We start from the raw sequence: 23,013 nt of genomic DNA, 5'->3' as shown, positions 1-23,013 counted from the left end.
AACAGCACTACAGGGAAGTACTGCACAGTACCTTTCATTTGAATGGTCACACTTTAGGATTTTATCCACAGACTCAAAAGCTAGAATCACCTTGTACGACATAATAAACAGAACCACAGTAAAGTACTGCTCAGTAGCTTTCATTTGAATGGTCGCACTTTAGGATTTCATCCACAGACTCAAAACGTAGAATCACCTTGTACGGCATATTAAACAGCTTCACAGTAAAGTACTGCTCAGTAGCTTTCATTTGAATGGTCACACTTTAGGATTTCATCCACGGAGTCAAAAGCTAGCATCACCTTGTACGGCATAATAAACAGCTCCGCGGCGCCACGTCAATCATTATTACGGAGACAATCGACTGACCACAAAATAGAGAAGCCGAAAGAGTGGTTCGAAATCCGCTAATCACAGCGCTTGAACATTTTAACTTTTGACCCCGATGAACCAACATCTTTGTTTTCTAAGAGGTCCGCGACACTGAATGACGGCAGTAAAAAACGTGACGGTTGATCGCATCCTGAACTTCAGAGTCCGTATGTTATTGAAAGGCACAGTAAGCATGGTGCATCCTGATACAGAGGTATTTTGGACCGTTTGTACCTATGTGGGAAAGCAGATCCTAGCAAGGGCTTTTGGAATCCAAAACGAAAACTTGGGGTAACCACGCATGTTTCTAAAAAGCTTCAAAACACGTAACAATGTATGGCATTTTTTGCCAATTTGAAGATTAATTATCTCTGAAAAATGCGTGGTTACTCCCCCCCCTCCCCCCCAATTTTCTTTTGAGATTCCACTACCCCTTGCTAAGATCTTCTTTTTCCTGCGCTAGAATACCTTTGAATTAGTTGCCACCGTCCTTAAGGCGGGGGTACACTAGCAACCTGGGGTGCTCTTGCGTGAGTATCAGCTGTCTGTTATTGTTCCAAAAACCATTTTCTTTCTTCTACCCCTTCCTTAAACTTCTGAAAATTCCATCCAAATTCAGGTGTACCCCCACCTTAAGAATTGAGAAATTTTCACACCATCCCAAGATGCACGGATCGTATACGCAGTACTTTTAGGAGGCACAAAACACGTTAAATACCATAGTAACTGTCAGTGTTGCCCTGGCAACAGTTAAGCTGACACCACTCTTTGTCTTACAGGTACAGATGACGCAAGCACAGATGGTCCAGTCCCAGGCCTCCATGACTCAAGGTCAAGTGTCGCAGGCTCAGATGCAGGTTCAGCAAAAGCAGTCTAGTTTTCTGCGGATAACATGAGTTTACTCGATATCTTGCCACAGTAATTTATTCCAGTAAAATCTGGGATCACTATTGAGTGATGTCTCAGCTGAGAAATCATCAGATGTCGTGTCTATAAGAACGAAGCTCGCGCTTTTGAGGTCTGACGAACAATCCAAGAAACAAACAAAGAAACACGGCGGTTCAAGTTACCCAGAAAGCATTTTTTTCTCTCTGACCACATATCTTTTTAAGGTTGAAAATGACGAAAACGTCCGCTCTTCGGAGTACTTTGTTTTGGTCTCTGGAACTGAGGACTTCAGAGCTAGTCTGGCTGAAATATACTTTTCCTTTTTTAATTCGAACTTAAAGAGGTTTTTTTTTCTTGTGGGGGGTGACTTTGCTCTCTTTCATACTTTAACGATAACAGGTCATTTCCGAGTTGTTTTGAACCTCATCACGAAAGCGAGGCTAAGTGCAAAGCTTTTCAAATGAAAATGTAGTTTTGTTTTTTATATGAATGAAAACTAATTGTCAATAAATTTTTCCTTTCAAAAAAAATAACGTGATTAGTGGCTTGCTTGACCCGCAAATATCTACAGCTCGTCCAGGCGGAGCAAGACGAACACAAGAAAATGACTAGTACAAACTACTAAGACACTAAGTTTTACATAAAGTGTTTCACAGTAATTGTCTAATACTAAAAGAAGAACCCGTACTTTCTAAGTACAATGATTTTAAAGTTAAAAATAAGGAATGGCTGTTTTTATGCTAAGGACGTTAAAGTCGTCTCGAGACGACTTTAACGTCTAGTATAAAAACGGTAAATAAGACAGACGCATTTAACGTCTGACGACTTTAACGTCTTTAATTAAGTGCGTCGTTTAGACGCACTTAACAGACAATTTTAACGTCTCAGACGTTAAATGCATCTAGTATAAAAACGAGACGCCCTTACTGGGACGCATTTAGCCCTGACTCGTCCACAGACGACTGGCACGAGCTAGAAATCGTGGCTTAGCGCTTAAACAACATGGCGGCCAAGAAAAACTTGACGGAGTTTCGGGGCAGAAAGTGGAGTGAAGTTGAGCTTAGGTCTACTTTTATGCGTCTCCTTTTTACACCAGACGTTTCGTTAAATGCGTCTTGACGACTTTAACGTCTCTAGCATAAAAACGGCCAATGATAAGTACAAAATACTAAGACATTAAGCTTTACACACTAACACAGACAGATTTTCACAATCAAACTATGCACGAAGCCTCGCTTTCATAATGAGGTTCAAAGCAACTCGGAAATGATCTATTGCCAGTATTGAGTAAAAAAGGAGTTGACCTGCAGAACAGGCGAGATTTTTTGCGTTTTTCATGTGAGCGGAGGTAAGCGCGAGTCACGCACGACGGGAGGGGCGTGACTCGCGCTCCGCGCTCGCCTCCGCTTGCTTGGAAAAGACAAAGAAATAAAAAAATCACGCCTGTTCTGCAAGCTAAGAAGCAGTTGGATAAAATGGTTATGAGCAACCTACCCTGCCGAGCTTCGTAAGTTTTTGTTTGTTTCTTTGTTTTTCACTGTAACCGTAACCACGTGATTTCTCGCTTTGCTTTTGTTTGTCCTGACTTCTGTATTTATAGTAAAAGGAAAGGTACGTTTTTCTTGTTCCATTCTTTATCAAATGAACCTTAGTTAATACGTAAAAAAGCAGTTCTTAGAAATGATGTTCGTAAATTAATTACACAGGATTTGTTTGTCCATTTGGTGTTTGTAAGTAGTGCTGTAAGCCATTAGCTATGGAAAGGTAAATTATTTATATGTTCGTTTTGTTATTAGCGGTATACATCTCTACTTTACTGGTTGTTGGGATTTGTGATCCAAGATCATATTCATTTGTTGATCATCTCTAGTATGTTTACCGAAGAGTTTTGAAGAAATTTAATGATCTTTAACCCACATGTTTTCGTTTTCTCGAACTTTGGAACTGAAACTGCAATCTTAAACAGAACTGATGGTTTGCATATGACGTCATGTCGGCCATGTTGGTGTACAGCAACAATAACATTTTTCTCTAACTTCCATTTTTATGCAAACTATGTGAACCAATTTTCTTTTTTGTACACCAAAATTGCAGCAATGCAAACCACCTACATAAACAAAAACAAAAAAAAGAAATTAAACCCCCCACGCGCAAAGCAAAACGCGCCATATTTTCCGTTATTGAAATAGGGGAAAGGGTGGCTGAAATGTCCAAGATTGTAGGTGGCGTAGTTTAAAAAGAGAAAGGAAAAATTGTCATCGCGTGTTTGCGTCCTCCATAAAACGTTTCATCAGGAAATTTCACGCCCAAGTCGTGCAGTGACGGCAAAGAAATGTACCAAAACGCGTGATGCATGTGCAGAGTTGTTGTTTTGGTTAATAAGCCTGTTTCTTTTTTAACGTTCTCGCTGCCGTTGCCGTCCTCGTTGCTAAAACTTCCTTATCAACTCTGTTGATAAACCAAGCATTCGTTTTCACTCCCCACCGACACAGCACCACAATTTTTTTTAAAACATAAGAAATTAACCCCCTTATCATTGTCTGCCGTCGATTCGGAATTTGTTTTTATGAGCTGGTATCGTACGTAGAATGTTACCGGAAAATTCCAGTTAGAATCTTTGAAAATAGTGCAAACTTTATTTAGTAAATTTCAGCAAGTAGAGTTTCTGCAATATTCCAAATACCTGTACAAAAGTTGAGAAAAGTTCAAAACTTCCTGAACAAAGTAACATTTGTTTTCAAGCATCCAACAATTTTTTCTGTAGATTACTTGTCGAGGATATTTCGATTTTTCTGGCCATTTATTAAAAAACATTTTTGTGAGAAAGTAACGAAAGTCAGAAAACTCTCGTAAAAATAAAATAGGTTATTTTGCTTTCAACTTTTAAACATGTTTTCAAGGACGCGTTTCATTGTCTAAAAGAATATTTTGTATTACTTCACCCATTTTTTAATGTTGGCCTCTGAATTTAAAATTCATAAAGCACAATAAAGTTTAATAATTTGAATACAGAGTGCTGCTTTCGTGTCACACGGTTTGATCTCGGGAGTCAGCTGGGTACCATATTGTATGTGTTGGCTCGTCGCGCATTCACATTCGTGGGGAGGAATGCATGACGAGCCCGTAGGAGGCTAGGCGCAGCTGCCAATCGCAGGAGACGTCGACTTCGCGACTATTTTGTTTCCCTTTTCTTATTTTCTGTCCTGACGTGAGAAGCAGTTTACCCTTTATGTTTTGTTACTCCTAGTATTTCACATTCCCTGGCGGAGCCCAAGATCAACAGTGGCAAGTCGAATACGTAGCTTAAAATTGAAAATGTGTGCGATAATAGTCACTAACTTTTGCAATAAACGAAACTTACCACATCGCATTTGGTGATACGAGAGGAAGTGGCCGTATGTCTGTATTATGTTTGCAATTCTCGGCCCGAGCCTCGCCAACTTGCCCATATTGATCATCAACGACAATGCGTGCAAACCTCTCGAGATGGATATACCATACAAATTTTTCCATTTGCGCCATGTCTCCACAGATAAGTCCCCATTGTTCAGATCTCGGTTATTCGAAAGGTTATCAACGCTAACCCCATCCTCGGAGACCCAGGGGCAGCTAGTCGGGTGGAAGGGATTTAAGTGGGCGAAAGTTTACTTCAAGAAGGTTCTTGTATTAAAATCCGTTCCACCCGACAAGCTGCCCCTGGGCCTCCGAGGATGCGCTAACCCATGATTGAAAGTTTGCCTTTCTCTTGTTGAAAAGCGTTTCTACTGAACACTAGACTTTAAGTGACAGTATTCAATAGCATTCAATTTTTCTCCTTTTATTTTGGAAATGTTGGCCTGATTCCTTTTTTTTTCTTCCGCAATTTTGAGAATCAAACCGAAAACTTGCGTGCTTGCCAAACAATCGACATAAATTCATTTCAATAAATTTGGCGATTGTTTTATTTTTTTGGTTGGAAGTGAGGGATGCTTCTTAATTCCCAGCATGCCAGAGGATCTTCTGACCGCAATGCATTATAGGTTATTTGCAAATTCCCCCTCCCCACTCCCCCTTGACTACCTGAAAGCCCTTAAGAAAAAGTGTACACATAAACAACTCTCGGCAAGTGAAACTGTGGAGATTCGACAACTGAACTGATGAAGAAAAAGATCTCAAAGCGAAGGAGAGGTATAGAGAGAGATGCGCGTGGACTGTTGACGATTCGCTGATTTGTGGTTTGTTGGCTTCAGTTTACCAATCCAGTCTTTCAATCAATAAATCAAACATTGGTTACGACATTAAGCATTTATTGAATTTTTCATCAAGTCGTTAATACCACACAATAAATAAGTGATCTATGTACTAGGAGAATCTTGCTACATAACATTATACGAAATTAAATGTCTATAAATTCTCGATAACTAAACAAAAGTAAAAGCATTTTGTTGCTCTCAATTTTATACAACAATTTTACAGAGCTACGGAAACAGCATATAATGTTATGGTATATCGCTACGACTAAATTTAAATCAGAAATTAAAGAGGAAAACAGACAACAACACACAAAGTGTTAGACTTAATAGCCTCTTGAGAGCACTTTGGCTAGATTTTATTAGTCTATCATTGTTGTTCTTCAAAGACATTAAAATGTTTATAGTTAGGTTTCTCCATTCCTTTAAAAACACCAATCCCCACACCTTTATTTGTTGTTTTTTAAATGATACAAAAAAATCTTTGAAAAGAGTCGCGCACCATAATTGTAACGTGGGAGACAAAATCAATAACGTAGAGTACTGAAATGTCACAAAAATACGAAGCATTCAACGTCAATCATTCCCCCAGTAGAGAAAAACGAAGATACGAGATATGTTATTATTTTATCTACATGACCTCGAGGGGAATTTCAACCTGCACTTGCTGGGATCTGCAACGGAAAAGTGAAACCAAGGCTCTTTTGAACTCTGGCATTCTAATGGTGTATATAATGGGGTTCACGAGAGAGTTTGTAAACATTAAAGCCTGCAGTGCAAAAACTAAACGTGCATATGTTAAAAATGAGAGAGAAATTACTATATAACTCATATGAAAATGGAAAAAAATAAATAGAGTCCATGGTAGCCACATGAGCAGAGATACCAAAGTCATGATAAACAATGTGCGGGTCATTTTTTTTTCTCTCTAGTGGCTGCACCATGGTGCTGAGGACGCGTACCACAACACAGGCCTGACATTTTTAAAGTAATTGAGGCATAACATACACATATGACAAACAGGCAAAGAAAGCTGACCCATATCAAAATCTTGATTGTTATCCTGCTGGCAAATACTTCCAGCCAAGTACTTAGTGACAACACCAAAGCTGTGACCCAAATGAGTATAATAATTAAGCCATAAACCCATCCTTTGATGACACGATGTCTGAATGGACGAAATGTCGCGTGGACACGATCCAAAGAGATCACAGTGATGTTTAGAAGGGAAGTGAAAGGAAACAGTGTATACAAGACCCCGGTCACACTGTAATTATAAAAATAGTCTTTCCAAAAATTACAGTACTCCGCTCCAAGTAAGGAGAATTCCGTGGCTTGCGAAAATCCTCCACATAACATATCCGCGACTGCCAGGTTGATAACCAAATACAAACTGCGCTTGCGAAGACTTCTGCTTTTCATAAAAACAATGATTGTCACTAGATTGAGTGTTACTATAGCAACAGACTTGGTCAAGTACACTGCAAGCCAGGCAATGCACTCAGCTGATGAGAATAACATCTCGGAACACCCTTCCTTGTTTTGGGATGAGGATCGCCTACCTGTGGATAAAATGAAGGATTTAAGTCACTTCTAATTATTTTTATCTTCAAAGGCAACAATTCCAAAATTTTCATCTCTGTCCATAAAGTGTCGTCAGGGGTTGCTATCACTTTACGTTAATTTTCCTCTCCCACCGAACCACCTGCTATCTGTCAATTGGGCCTCAGAGTGAATGTGATAAAAATGCTGTGAACCATACCTTTAAAACAGCAAGCCTTTCTCTGATAATTAACAAGAATAATTCCTACTGCCGAAACTCCACTGAATCGTGTAAAGCACATTTTAACAATTACAAAGCCTAAAAACTACATGTACACTTCAAAAAGAACAAACAAGGCTTTCAATCGAAGCTTATAATAATGATAATAATAATAATAATAATAATAACATTGATAATAATAATAGTAATAATAATAATAATAATAATAATAACATTAATAATAATAATAGTAATAATAACAATAATAATAATAATAATAATAATAATAATAAAAACAAAAAATGGAATTTTCAATAATAATAATAATAATAATAATAATAAACGTTTATTCGCAATTTTAGGTTAAAGTGAAAAGGAGATAAAAGAGGTTATTCCTTTCAATTTTTTTCTTTTTGTATAACATGGAGGTTTGTACTAAAAAGGTGTCCGCTTTCTTGCAATGGTAAAAGGTAAAGTCGCGCAAGAGCCTAGGTGGCCCACACGGCCGGAGCTTAGCCCGGTTTCTGTAGCATGAAGCAACTAGGAATATTGCTATTTCCCTCACAGGGTTATCCTCAGCAGTATGTTGCCGGTACCCATTTATACACCTGGGTGAATAGAGACAATGTGGAGCAAAGTTTCTTGTCTGAGGAAACAACACAGCAATGAAGAGACTAACCTGGTCTCGAACCAACGACTCTCAGATCCTCAGAACGTCCGATCGAAAGTCCGACGCGCTAATCACTACACCACCGCGCGTCCTATTGCTTTCTTGCAATATTCAAATTTTACACTTATTATTAAGCTGTCATTTTGTATGAAGCAAATCAAGTGACGCTATGAATTCTGCCGGCTGTTAGCGACTGGCATTGAAAACAAAATTATGAAAACCTCTTTCAAGTCTGCTCTACCGCGAATGTCGCACGGTAAAACAAAACATTGATAAATAGCCGGCGGGACACGTAAAAAGATTCTGTTCAAAGACGGTCAACTTCTAATACTCCAGAAAAAGCTTTGTTCCATTAAAAAAACTGTTTCTGTGGTGTCGTCTAATTTTCAACACCGCCATTGTTTTCATGATTGATTGCCAGCCATGAACTGCGAGGCCGGTCACCAGGGACAGTCGACAAATCTTTACGGTTATCGATTTCTTTCCAACAAAGCAAAATGTCTGTTCAATCTAGTGCCACATTTGCTTTCGAGGGAAATTAAACGACCTTTTAGAAATTTCTTGTTTACAAAACTACATTGCCATAGATTAGGACGCCTTCAGGTTCACCTTTGAACAACTGCTCTCCCCTGAATGCGCCAAGAGGCATTACAAGGCAGTGAAAGAACAAAGCTGGAAAATCATTTTTGTTGAAAGATGTATTAGGTCAACTCCTACGTTGGAGAAAAGGGCCAAACCTTTGTCCTGTAAAAGGGCTGATGAAACAATTCACGTCGCAAGAAGAAAATATATTCAGCTATTGAAAAAAGGCATTTTATATTTTCATAAGTATTGGAATTGAAAGACAGGCGTATAAGTTCATACGGTAAATTAAAACAGTTTTATAAGAGAAAGTAAGACTTGTAGCTTTGGTGCAATGTGTACAGTTTTTATTCAAAGTGTCTTGGATGTGAGGACCAAGATGTCGCTCGCGGAAACATTTTCCACAACATACGCTAAATTAAAACTATATTAATAAGAGAAAGGTTTTCAGCTCTGGTGCAATATGTAAATTATTTCAAATTTTGTTTGTGTTTTCTGGCATGATTCTGGGCAGTAAACCAAAGCGTATTCGTTACTGAAAATTTAAGCAAACTTTTGCCTTAAAACGAAAACATTTGAAAAGATCAACAGTTGTCGAGGAACGTGGGAGTTCATGCTTATGCTTTTAAAAAAAAACTTATGTTTCATAGAAAACGGGATCCAAGAGTAGCATTCTACGCGGGAATTGTTCTGCAAATCGCAGAACCAAAGCATCATAGGTTTGTTATGATGGATATTCTTTAGCGTCAAGTCAGACAGCCTTTTGGTCTTCACGGAGGTCCGTAAAATAAATAACAACTTTTCAGTTTTGTCATCGAGTGACAAAGCTTTATTTTCCTGTTTTACTTATTTTTAAATTTTCTTAAGATTTTTAGGGGGCTCGACTGAGTGCTCCTATCAGGAGTCGAACCTAACACTTGCTGGTTTCTAGTTCGGATGCTCTATCACAGAGCTACAGGAGACTTGTGGGAGCTAAGGCCATTAAAATAGGTTTAATAAACAATTTTTAAACCGCTTGAATTCGCAAGAACCAGTACTTCTATAAAATGATATATGAAGCAAAAGACGCGTGTTCACCTTGTTCGAGGAGAGCTTTTAGTCTCAGTTTTGCTTTAGCTTACTCAGAAGATAGTATTTTTCGTTTTATCGAAGAAAACTTCAGGGCAGTGGTTTTGGAGATTTTTGTGTAGAGGCTTGCTATCCTCCTGGAATGGGCGTGAAACGGTTAAGACTCGTTCGAATCTAAAATAAAACATGTCTTTTTACATTTAAATTTGTCTCTAAGTTTTACCACCAACTTTAAACATCTGACATGGTACAGAGTTGCCACACTGGCATACGAATTCTATTTTGAATGATCAAAGCAAGAGGAAAAAGTGCACTGAATTTGGTGCTATTAGAAATCGCAATAAATACATGCCATAACTGCCCAAGATATTAAATAATCATTTTCATCACAAACAAAGATTCGTCTAGTTGCAAAGCACATTACAACCGTAAACTGAAGGAAGAATGTAACAACGTAAAAGGTAAAACGAAAAGCTGCCAAAACGGATACCAAAACCTTCATAAGCAAGTTGAAGTTAATGCAAAGTTCTGCTAGAAGTTTCAAAAAAGACAAAAATTGCGAAGCTGTTTACCTCACTAAATTCTCTTTGTCCTCTTGCGTTTCCTCTACACTGCTTACCGGTAATGGCTAGAGCTTCTTCGAAGGAGACAAGAAACTGACGATAACTTTAAGCGAGCGGAAACTTAAATTGCCGTTTTAGTAAGGTACAGCTGCTTCTATACTGTGGTTATTTAAAGACTTGTCTGAAAATTGTCGCTTTTAACCAAACTTTCGCGTAGGTATAATATATCAACAGTTAAAGCGACCCACCGACTAAATTTGATGAAGGTCTGACGATTGCGATTTCATATTAGAAAATGTTATACAAAACTGTCCTAAACAGAAAAGTCGTCCTAAAGACGCGAAACTTATCATTTCTTAAGTACCGTTTACGTGATTCGCTATTTAAAGACGGGACATTCACCATGCTTGAATTCAAAATCCATAGTTTTCTTTCAAACAAAACAACACCTTGTTGGAGACAAGTTTTCAAGCGCTTTGTAATTTGGATTACGGTTACAACACAAAATGCCAAACGAAACTTTTTAACAGGGTCTTCTCTATTAGTTTAATTTGTCTTGCCATAACAGTTGTTTAATTTGCCTCAAATTATAACCACAGCCGTCTGAAGTTGAATAATTTAAGGCCAATTTCTGCCAAGTCGGTAGAAAGTTTACCGCTTTCGGCTGTTGCCATTAGCAAATCCGACGTGAATACAACACGAAATCCAAAACGCACTAGACGAATTATCTAACTTTTGAACAATGTCAACAGCCGAGAATAGAAATGAGTTAAAAAAACATAAACAGGAAGAATAAAATATCTCGTCTTAGCCACACGTTGGACGCACTGTAAAATCAACGTTCAAAACATGTGAACTACAAAACGCGCACTTTGAATTCGCCATACAAAACTGAGCAATTCGATGTAATTTTATGCGGCAAACGACTGAATAGTCTTGAAGAGCAAAATGTATTTCGAATTACAGTGTGTTTTAAAGTTTTACATGATTTCAAAGTTGGTTTTACAGCCCGTTGAACGTATGGCTAAGACAAACTGTCTTAGCTGAGAAACAAGCTGTTCGCGAATTATGTAAATGAGACAATTTCAAGTTTGATAAAATTGAAGTTATATTTTTAGAGGCACTCTTTATCCCAAAGGCCCCGACATCAAAACTATTTAATAGCGTTGATCACCTGAGGCGCCGTCTATACTGATGCGTTTTCCTTTAAAAACGGATACTTTTTGATGCCCTGTTCTACACAAGTGTAATCCCAGGTCCCAGTCGTTTTCATCGCTTTCGAGCGGTTTAGTGTGGACAAGTGAAAACGATAGCAAAATGCCAGTGTGGACGAAAATATTTTGCTTTGCTGGATATAAGACCGGAGACTTATGAAAACGCCTCAGTGTGGACGGGGCCTGAGCAGCTGTAAAATAAAAAAAAATGGTACACATTACATGTGGGTTGTGCTGTGCACGCACTGTGGACCTCTTTGTTTACGTACACTCCCTCACTCGCTCTTCGGCGACATAGTGAGTAAAACACTATACAGTGCACTACCCACAACAACCGGGGGTCTGTTAAAAAGGAAAATAGCTCAAGCACAGTGCAGCATGATTGAGCATTTTATGGTCACTTGTGATGTCGACAGCAAATGAACCTGCAACTTTTCTCTCAACTAAACGCCCTTTCTTAATATACCTCACAGAATCTTACTGCCTGGTGCAGGTTTCGCAACTGTTTTCATCGCGGCGTCTTTTTATGGTCTTTAATTAACTACAACACTTAATATGGAATTAGAAGGAATTAGAACATTCGCAAAAAATCTTTACCCCTGGAAGTGCTCCAGCTTTTTTTGCTATTGTTAGCATGGTCGTTTGCGTAACTCTCCCAGTTGTCAGTGTTGATGCCAGCCAGTTTCAGATCAAATGGATGGAATATAGTTATTAGTATCTTTAAAGCAGAGGGGCGGTCTGCCAGTAGATCGGGAACCTCTCCGACAACCTCTCCGTATTGGTTGCACTTTCGAAATACCGTAGTCAGTCAGGCGTTTCCATAGGACAGGACAGCAGTGTGCTCGAGTAAACGATGAAACAGTCTTCAAAAAAGTTCTTGAGAAAACCACAGCCATTCGCTTGTATTTAGATTACAAATTGTGAGTAAGTGATTCCAAAAAAAATAATAAATTCTAAAAGCAATAATAATCTTAGTGGAGCGCTAGTAAATGCTGCCTGCTAGTCGCTCATGCATAAACAGACATGCATAATTGATATTTTTAGAAACCTTCTGCCAGCAGACTGTATACAAGGCCTCTGGGATTCGTACGGGTTCTATCCGTCGTTTGTGGCCCAGCCATCTGACACGACAGGAGCTCAGCAAAGCAAACATGTTAGAGATGCCTTCACGATCCAACACCTTTGTGTTGGTCATCCTGTCCTGCCACCGAATGTGCAAGATGCGCCGAAGATGGAAGCTGTTCAGCCTCTTCTCCTGGCTTGAGTATGTAGTCCATGCTTCGCTGCCGTAAAAAAAAAAGCTGAGAACACAGGCGTGGTAGACGCGTAGTTCCAGTTTGTGTTCACTGCCTGGTGGCTGTTGCGCCAGACCCTGTCATTCAGTTGGACCATGAAAGACGCTGTCTTGGCAATTCTGATGTTTACCTCTGCATCAAGGTTCAGAGTGCTGGAGATGGTGGAGCCAAGGTAGGTGAAGTTGTCCACCACCTCAAGGGGATGACCTTTGATGGTGATGGCTGGCAAGGAGTCGGAGCTTGAGTTAGGACCTTTATCTTTCTCAGGCTGATGGTCTGTCCGAACTCCCTGCAGGTGTTGGACAGGTAGTCTACCAGACGCTGAGGAGTTGACATCAGTGCTGCATCAAAGCTGTTATTCAAAGAGGACCTCCTTGACTTTAATCTTGGAACGGTGCCGTGCGATGTTGGAGAGCTCCTCGTCGGTTCTACTGTCTGGCCAGATACTCGTAGCCCTACTGTATCCCTCTGCTCACTAGGCAATCTTTAGACGTTCCACCGTTGAAACAAACGGTGTTGCGCATATCCTAGTCATGAAGGGAATGACAATTCTCAGCAATGTTGGTGGGCAGCCAATTTTCTACAGCAGTTTGTACTGTCCACTCCGGCTCATGAGGCCGAAAACCTTCGTCAGGTCTAGGAATACGATGCAGAGGGTCATCATCCTCTTCTGCTGGAACTGACCTAGGGAGAAAATCATATCTATTGTTGATCTGCCTGCTTGTAAGCCACTTTGTGACTTTGGGACTAAACGATTTGTGGATTCTACTACGTTTACTCCTATTCTGGAAAGCACACAATCATCAAATGACAGATAGATAAGGGGTTGAGTTTCTAAAAGTTTCTCGGCGTCGGTGGGGGAGTGGAGACGAATGTTTGGTTTTATTTAATAGATAATTACTGAGGTAGTCGGTGCTTTGAGAGATAGCCAGCTGAGGGCGTATGCCGAAGCTGCTTGCAAAATCTCTTATCGCACCGACTGCCGAAGAAATTTACTATTATAATTACAAACCCTCATAATATCCCATTGTTCTCTCTCTGCATTAAATCAACGATTTCAGTCGCCTCCACGTTGTTGTTTTTTACGCAAACAATGAAATTAACATACATTGTCTAACAGTGGTATTGATTGCCGAAACCACTATCATTACACCATTCAATCATTGTTATTACTTGGTAATAATCATTGTTATTACTTGGTAATAACAATGTCCGTAGAACATGTGTATCTCATATGCACGTTTGAAAAGTGCTCTCGACTTTCACGTACATGACGAAGAATATTACTAATATAATGTACTTGCTCATTTTGAGCTTTTTGTTGCAACGGGTAGCTGTTTTTGAGCTCGATGGAGGATTCTTCGGAAGACGAATCGGCCATATTCAGAGGGTGCTTCGGATGTTGAAGGTAATAACATCTCCTAGCTTTGTTATCTGGTTTCTTTTTTGAACGACTCACAAAAAGCTTTCTTGTATTTTTCCCTCTCAGAAGAGCAAAGATTTAAAAGACCCATCACGTCTTTTGAGTGCGAGAAATATGACGAAAGTTCGGTTTGGGACTCAAGTCGACGAAAATGGGCGTGGATGGTGAAAGTCTTTGAACAGTGGAGATGTGCGAGAAATGAGGCTGTACTCAAACATATTTATAGCGGGGAGCCTCAAATAAACGAGAATATCGAGGAAATGTCTGAGGAACAGTTTACTTGATCCTTATAAAAAAAGGTTTTTTATTATTATGCACTATTTCAATGGTTTACAACAAAAGGAAATTACAATATATCAGAAAAGTAACATAAAGACAGCATTAACTTACCTAAATGTCAAAAGTTAAATGTACGCAGTGACCAAAGGAGCTTAGGCTTTCGAGTTGGTCACTGCCACGTGCAACTAACTAGCGTATATTTGTCCGCGGACATTATCTGTTCCAAGAAGCGAACAGTTTCTCGAGAGCGAAGCTAGAAAAATTAAAGAAGAAACAAAACACAGTAAATACCATAGAAACTATCAGTGTTGTCCTGGCAACAGTTTAACTGACACCACTCTTTCTCTTACAGGTGGAGATGACGCAAGCACAGATGGTCCAGTCCCACGCCCCCATTACTCAAGGTCAAGTATCGCAGGCTCAGATGCAGGCTCAGCAGCAGCAGTCTAGTTTTCTGCCGGATAACATGAGTTTACTCGATATCTTGCCCCAGTAATTTATTCCAGTAATGTCTGGGATCACTATTGAGTTATGTCTTAGCTGAGAAATCATCAGATGTCGTGTCTATAAGAACGAAGCTCGCGCTTTTGAGGTCCGACGAACAATCCAAGAAAACAAACAAACAAACACGGTTGTTCCAGTTACTCAGAAAGCATTTTTTTTTCTCTGACCTCAGATCTTTTTTAAGGTTGAAAATGACGAAAACGTCCCCTGTTCGGAGTCTTTTGTTTTGGCCTCTAGAACTGAGAACTTCTGAGCTTGTCTGGCTGAAATATTCTGTTCCTTTTTTATTCCGAACTGAAAGGTTTTTTTTTTGTTTTTTTTTTTTTTGTTTTTTTTTGTAGGGCGTGACTTTCCTTTCTCCTTTCTTTCATACTTTAACTATAAAAGGTCATTTCCAAGTTGTTTTGAGCCTCGTCACGAAAGCTTGGCGAAGTCTAATTCTTTTCAAATGAAAATTAGTTTTGTTTTTTTATGAATAAAAACTAATTTCCAATCAATGTTTATTTTCAAAAAAATAGCATGAGTAATGGCTTGCTTGACCCGCAAATATCTACAGGTCGTCCAGGCGGAGCAAGACGAACACAAGAAAATGACTAGTACAAACTACTAAGACACTAAGTTTTACTTAGCAATACAGATATAAAGTATTTCACAGTAATTGTCTAATACTGAAAGAAGAACCTGTAATTTATAACTACAATGATTTTGAAGTTGAAAATAAGGAATGGCCGTTTTTATGTTAGAGACGTTAAAGTTGTCTGAGACGTTAAAGTCGTCTCGAGACGACTTTAACGTCTAGTATAAAAACGGTAAATAGGACAGACGCATTTAACGTCTAACGACTTTAACGTCTTTAGTTAAGTGCGTCGTTTCACTTAACAGACGACTTTAACGTCTCAGACGTTAAATGCGTCTAGTATAAAAACGAGACGCCCTTACTGGAACGCATGTAGCCTTGACTCGTCCACAGACGACTGGCACGAGCTAGAAATCGTGGCCTTGGCGCTTAAACAACATGGCGGCCAAGAAGAACTTGAAGGAGTCTTCGGGCAGAAAGTGGAGTGAAGTTGAGCTTAGGTCTACTTTTATGCGTCTCCTTTTTATACCAGACGGCTTAAACGTCTCAGACGTTAAATGCGTCTTGACGACTTTAACGTCTCTAGCATAAGAACGGCCAATGATAAGTAAAAACTACTAACACATTAAGCTTTACACACTAACACAGACTGATTTTCACAATCAAACTATACACGAAGCTTCGTTTCATAATGACCTTTAAAGCAACTCGGAAATGGTCTATTGCCAGTACTGAGAACAGGCGTGATTTTTTTGCCTTTTTCAGACGAACAGACGCCAGCGCGAGTCACGCACGACGGGAGGGAAGTGACTCGCCCTCCGCGTTCGCCTCCGCTTGCTTGGAAAACGCAAAAAGACAAAACTCACGTCTGTGCTGCAGGCTAAAAAGCAGTTGGATAAAATAGTAGTGAGCAAACTACCATGCCTAGATTCGTAAGTTTTTGTTTGTTTGTTTGTTTGTTTTTCGGTGTAACCGAAACCACGTGATTTCTCGCTTTGTTTTTGTTTGTCCTGACTTCTGTATTTATAGTAAAAAAAAAATGTACGCTTTTCTTGTTCCATGCTTTATCAAATGAACCTTAGGTAATACGTAAAAAAAGCAGTTTTGGGAAATGATGTTCGTAAATTAATTACACAGGATTTGTTCGTCCATTTGGTGTTTGTAATAGTGCTGTAAGCCATTAGCTATGGAAAGGTAAATTATTTATATGTTCGTTTTGTTATTAGCGGTATACATCTCTACTTTACTGGTTGTTGGGATATGTGATCCAAGATCATATTCATTTGTTGATCATCTCTAGTTTGAAGAAATTTAATTATCTTTAACCCACATGTTTTCGTTTTCTCGAACTTTGGAACTGAAGCTGCAATCTTAAACAGAATTGATGGTTTGCATATGACGTCATGGCGGCCATGTTGGTGTACAGCAACAATAACATTTTTTCTAAGTTCCATTTTTATGCAAACTATGCGAACAAATTTTCTTTTTTGTACACCAACATTGCAGCAATGCGAACCACCTATATAAACAAAAAAAAAACATAAAAGAAATTAAACCCCCTCCCCCCCAAAATCAATGACAAATTCACGTGCAACGCAAAAACGCGCCATTTTTTCCGTTATTGAAATAGAGGAAAGGGTGTTTGAAATGTCCAAGATTGTAGGTAGCGTAGTTTAAAAAGAGAAAGGAAAAATTGTCATCGCGTGGTTGCCTCCTCCAAATTTCACGTTTAGTCGTGCAGTGAGGGCAAAGAAATGTACCAAAACGCGTGATGCATGTGCAGAGTTGTTGTTTTGGTTAATAAGCCTGTTGCTTTTTTGACGTTCTCGCTGCCGTCGCCGTCCTCGTTGCTAAAACTCCCTTATCAACTCTGTTGATAAACCAAGCATTCGTTTTTACTTCCCACCGACACAGCACCACAGTTTCTTTCGAAACATAAGAAATAAAATCCCTTATCATTGATTGCCATCGATTCAGAGTTTGTTGTGATCAGCTGGTATCGTAGGTAGAATGTTACCGGAAAATTCCAGTTAGAATCTTTCAAAATAGCGCAAACATTGTCGAGTAAATTTTATTGAGTAGAGTCTTTGCAGTATTCCAAATACTCGTACAAAAACTGAGAAAAGTTCAAAACTTTCCGAACAAAGTAACATTTGTTTTAAGGCCTCCAAACATTTTTTCCTGTAGATACTTGTACTTGCACTTGTCGAGGATATTTCGATTTTTTTTGGCGATCCATTTTAAAAAAATGTTGTTAGAAAGTAACGAAATTCAGAAGACTCTCCCGGAGATAAAAGAGGTTATTTAGGTTTCAACTTTTTAACGTGTTTTCAAGGACGCGTTTCATTAATTAAAAAAAATATGGTGTGTCATTCCACCCATTTTGTAACGTTGGCCTCTTGGAATTTAAAATTCATAAAGCACAATAAAGTTTAATAAAAATAAATTGAATACAGACTGCTTTTTTCGTTTCACACGGTTTGAACACGGGAATCGGGCTGGGCACCATATGTGACGTCCTGGCGTGGCTCGTCAGGCATTCACATTCGTGGGGAGGAATGCGGCGGACAAGCCCGTAGGAGGCTAGGCGCGGCTGCCAATCGCAGCAGACGTCGACTTTGCGACTATTTTGTTTCCCTTTTCTTTATTTTCTGTCCTGACGTCAGAAGCAGTTTACTCTTTATGTTTTGTTACTCCAAAGTATTTCACATTCCCTGACGGGGCACAAGATCAACAGTGGCAAGTCGAATATGAAGCTTAAAATTGAAAATGTGTGCGATAATAGTCACTAACTTTTGCAATAACTTACCACATCACATTTTATGATACGAGAGGAAGTGGACGTATCTCTGTATTATGTTTGCAATTCTCGGCCCGAGCCTCGCCAACTTGCCCATATTGATCATCAACGACAATGCGTGCAAACCTCTCGAGATGGATATACCATACAAATTTTTCCATTTGCGCCACGTCTCCATTGATAAGTCCCCATTGTTCAGATCTCGGTTATTCGAAAGGTTATTAACGCTAACCCCATCCTCGGAGACCCAGGGGCAGCTAGTCTCGTGGAAGGGATTTAAGTGGGCGAAAGTTTACTTCAAGAAGGTTCTTGTATTAAAATCCGTTCCACCCGACAAGCTGCCCCTGGGCCTCCGAGGATGCGCTAACCCATGAAAAGCGTTCTACTGAACACTAGACTTTAAGTGACAGTATTCAATAGCATTCAATTTTTCTCCTTTTATTTTGGAAATGTTGGCCTGATTCTTTTTTTTTTCTTCCGCAATTTTGAGAATCAAACCGAAAACTTGCGTGCTTGCCAAACAATCGACATAAATTCATTTCAATAAATTTGGCGATTGTTTTATTTCTTTGGTTGGAAGTGAGGGATGCTTCTTAATTCCCGGCATGCCAGAGGATCTTCTGACCGCAATGCATTATAGGTTATTTGCAAATTCCCCCTCCCCACTCCCCCTTGACTACCTGAAAGCCTTTAAGAAAAAGTGTACGCATAAACAACTCTCGGCAAGTGAAACTGTGGAGATTCGACAACTGAACTGATGAAGAAAAAGATCTCAAAGCGAAGGAGAGGTATAGAGAGAGATGCGCGTGGACTGTTGACGATTCGCTGATTTGTGGTTTGTTGGTTTCAGTTTACCAATCCAGTCTTTTAATCAATAAATCAAACATTGGTTACGACATTAAGCATTTATTGAATTTTTCATCAAGTCGTTATTACCACACAATAAATAAGTGATCTATGTACTAGGAGAATCTTGCTACATAACATTATACGAAATTAAATGTCTATAAATTCTTGATAACTAAACAAAAGTAAAAGCATTTTGTTGTTCTCAATTTTATACAACAATTTTACAGAGCTACGGAAACAACATATAATGTAATGGTATATCGCTACGACTAAATTTAAATCAGAAATCAAAGGGGAAAACAGACAACAGCACACAAAGTGTTAGACTTAATAGCCTCTTGAGAGCACTTTGGCTAGATTTTATTAGTCTATCATTGTTGTTCTTCAAAGACATTAAAATGTTTATAGTTAGGTTTCTCCATTCCTTTAAAAACACCAATCCCCACACCTTTATTTGTTGTTTTTTAAATGATACAAAAAAATCTTTGAAAAGAGTCGCGCACCATAATTGTAACGTGGGAGACAAAATCAATAACGTAGAGTACTGAAATGTCACAAAAATACGAAGCATTCAACGTTAATCATTCCCCCAGTAGAGAAAAACGAAGATACGAGATATGTTATTATTTTATCTACATGACCTCGAGGGGAATTTCAACCTGCCCTTGCTGGGATCTGCAACGGAAAAGTGAAACCAAGGCTCTTTTAAACTCTGGCATTCTAATGGTGTATATAATGGGGTTCACTAGAGAGTTTGTAAACATTAAAGCCTGCAGTGCAAAACCTAAAGGTGCATATGTTAAAAATGAGAGAGAAATTACTATATAACGCATATGAAAATGGAAAAAAATAAATAGAGCCCATGGTAGCCACATGAGTAGAGATACCAAAGTCATGATAAACAATGTGCGGGTCATTTTTTTCTCTCTAGTGGCTGCACCATGGTGCTGAGGACGCGTACCACAACACAGGCCTGACATTTTTAAAGTTATTGAGGCATAACATACACATATGACAAACAGGCAAAGAAAGCTGACCCATATCAAAATCTTGATTGTTATCCTGCTGTCAAATATTTCCAGCCAAGTACTTAGTGACAACACCAAAGATGTGACCCAAATGAGTATAATAATTAAGCCATAAACCCATCCTTTGATGACACGATGTCTGAATGGACGAAATGTCGCGTGGACACGATCCAAAGAGATCACAGTGATGTTTAGAAGGGAAGTGAAAGGAAACAGTGTATACAAGACCCCGGTCACCCTGTAATTATAAAAATAGTCTTTCCAAAAATTACAGTAATCCGCTCCAAGTAAGGAGAATTCCGTGGCTTGCGAAAATCCTCCACATAACATATCTGCGACTGCCAGGTTGATAACAAAGTACAAACTTCGCTTGCGAAGACTTCTGCTTTTCATAAAAACAATGATTGTCACTAGATTGAGTGTTACTATAGCAACACACTCGGTCAAGTACACTGCGAGCCAGGCAATGCACTCAGTTGATGAGAATAACATCTCGGAACACCCTTCCTTGTTTTGGGATGAGGATCGCCTACCTGTGGATAAAATGAAGGATTTAAGTCACTTCTAATTATTTTTATCTTCAAAGGCAACAATTCCAAAATTTTCATCTCTGTCCATAAAGTGTCGTCAGGGGTTGCTATCACTTTACGTTAATTTTCCTCTCCCACCGAACCACCTGCTATCTGTCAATTGGGCCTCAGAGTGAATGTGATAAAAATGCTTTGAACCATACCTTTAAAACAGCAAGCCTTTCTCTGATAATTAACAAAAATAATTCCTACTGGCGAAACTCCACTGAATCGTGTAAAGCACATTTTAACAATTACAAAGCATAAAAACTACATGTACACTTCAAGAGATCCGTAAAATAAATGACAATTTTTCAATTCTGGCTTTATCGAGTGACAAAGCCTTATTTTCCTGTTTAACTTATTTTATAATTTTTCCTAAGATTTTTAGGAGTGCTAAGTGCTCCTATCAGGAGTCGAACCTAAGACCTTTTGAAGAAAACGTCAGGGCATTGGTTTTGGAGACTTTTGTTTAGAGGCTTGCTATCCACCTGGAAACGGTTGTGAAACGGTTAAGACTCACTCGAATCTAAAATAAAACATGTCTTTTAACATTTAAATTTGTATCTAAATTTTACCACCAACTTTAAACATCTCACATGGTACAGAGTTGCCACACTGGCATACAAATTCTATTTTGAATGATCGAAGCAACAGAGAAAAGAGCACTGAATTTGGTGCTGTTAGAAATCGCAATAAATACATGCCATAACTGCCCAAAAATAAAAATTACCACTTTCACCACAAGCAAAGATTCACCCAGTTGCTAAGCACATTGCAACCGTAAACTGAAGCAAGAAGAATGTAACAGTGTAAAAGGTAAAACGAAAAGCTAGCTCAATGGATACCAAAACCTTCATCAACAAGTTGAAGTTAATGCAAAGCCCTGCTAGAAGTTTCAAAAAAGACAAAAACTGCAAAGCTGTTTACCTCACTAAATCTCTTGGTCCTTTTGCGTTTCCTCTACACTGCTTACCAGTATGGCGGCGAAAAAAAGCTTTGCGATGGCTAGAGCTTCGTCGAAGGAGAGAAGAAACTGACGATAACGTTAAGCGAGTGGAAACTGTTAAAATAACCGTTTTAGTAAGGTACAGCTGCTTGTATACGTTGGTCATTTTATTGAAGACTTCCGGTTAATTGTTTGAAAGTAAATTGCCGGTCGGTTTAACCAAAAGCTCACAAAGGTATAATTGTCAACTGACTCACTACTGTCTGTTAATGCTAACCACGGACTGAATTTCATCAAGCTGGCTAAAAAGATTGCCTCTGGCATCCAGCAGTCAAACGGGTTAGACAATTTGTCTAACCAATTTCCTTTATTAACGTTGCATCTCATTTACAAGGCTCTAATTCAACCTCATTTTGGTTATTGCCGCGTTGGCTGGGGGAAACTCTGGCATAAAATTAGCTGACAAACTTCAAAAGCTCCAAAAGAGTGCAGCACGGGCCCAAACTCTCTCAAATTATGACACTGGTGCTTCTCAACTGTTTGAAAGATTAAACTCGGAAAATCTCAGCACCCAGCGTGACAAACAAAATCCCATAATGGAAGTCTGTTAATAACCTTGCCCCAGAATACCTAGCGTCCAAATTTACAATCGATCCTTGACTACTCCTTATACTTTCCGAGATTCTGAAAATAAACCAGCCATTCCACTCCCACGCAGAAACTACCTTCGAAATAGTTTTAACTACAGTGGTGCTGTCCTATGGACTAATCTTCCTGAAAACTTAAGGCAAGCAGAATCTCTGAGTAATTTCAAAACACTTCTAAAAAAACACTACAGGAAAAAATAAGGCACGGCATTCATGGAAAACAGGTTTTGGCATTGTAATTAGCATTGCGATTTCATATTAGAGAATATAGAAAACTGTCTCAAACAGAAAACTCGTCCCAAAGACGTGAAACTTATTGTTTCTTTAGTACAGTTTGCGTGATTCGGGACATTCACCGTGCTTGAATTCAAAATCCATGGTTTTCTTACAACGCAAAATGTCAAACGAAACGGCACCTTTTATGTCTTTTTTCTTATTGTGTTTAATTTGTCTTGCCATAACAGTTGTTTAATTTGCCTTAAATTATAACCACAACCATCTGAAGGAAAATTATGTACAGCCAATTTCTGCCCAGTCGGTAGAAAGTTTACCGCTTTCAGGTTTTGCCATTAGCAGCCCCGATATGAATACAACACGACATCCAAATCGCGCTAAACAAATTATCTAACATTTGAACTATTTCACCAGCCGACAAAAGAAATGACTGAAAAATATAAACAGGAACAATAAAATATCTCGTCTTAGCCACACTTTGGACGCACTGTAAAATCAACGTTCAAAACAT

General features: G+C 39.0%; 2 long non-coding RNA genes across 2 annotated transcripts in view; one reads left to right on the top strand and one right to left on the bottom strand.

The window, feature by feature from the left end:
• LOC146484551 (uncharacterized) overlaps positions 1 to 15,180 on the top strand; it is a 15,433-nt gene extending 253 nt beyond the window's left edge. The window contains exons 2-3 of the long non-coding RNA XR_014863605.1: positions 1,152 to 1,203; positions 14,750 to 15,180. This is a non-coding gene — a long non-coding RNA (uncharacterized LOC146484551). The remainder of the gene's footprint in view (positions 1 to 1,151; positions 1,204 to 14,749) is intronic.
• The window catches only part of LOC146484550 (uncharacterized), a 209,943-nt gene extending 193,219 nt beyond the window's left edge, over positions 1 to 16,724 (bottom strand). Inside the window, exon 1 of the long non-coding RNA XR_014863604.1 lies at positions 16,351 to 16,724. This is a non-coding gene — a long non-coding RNA (uncharacterized LOC146484550). The remainder of the gene's footprint in view (positions 1 to 16,350) is intronic.
• Between the last annotated feature and the right edge of the window lie 6,289 nt (positions 16,725 to 23,013).

Source organism: Pavona decussata, unplaced genomic scaffold (genome assembly GCF_977016875.1).
Source record: "Pavona decussata unplaced genomic scaffold, jaPavDecu1.1 SCAFFOLD_32, whole genome shotgun sequence".
Taxonomy (NCBI): domain Eukaryota; kingdom Metazoa; phylum Cnidaria; class Anthozoa; order Scleractinia; family Agariciidae; genus Pavona; species Pavona decussata.
The sequence above is the reverse complement of the archived record's forward strand: the minus strand, read 5'-3'. Positions and strand labels throughout refer to the sequence as shown.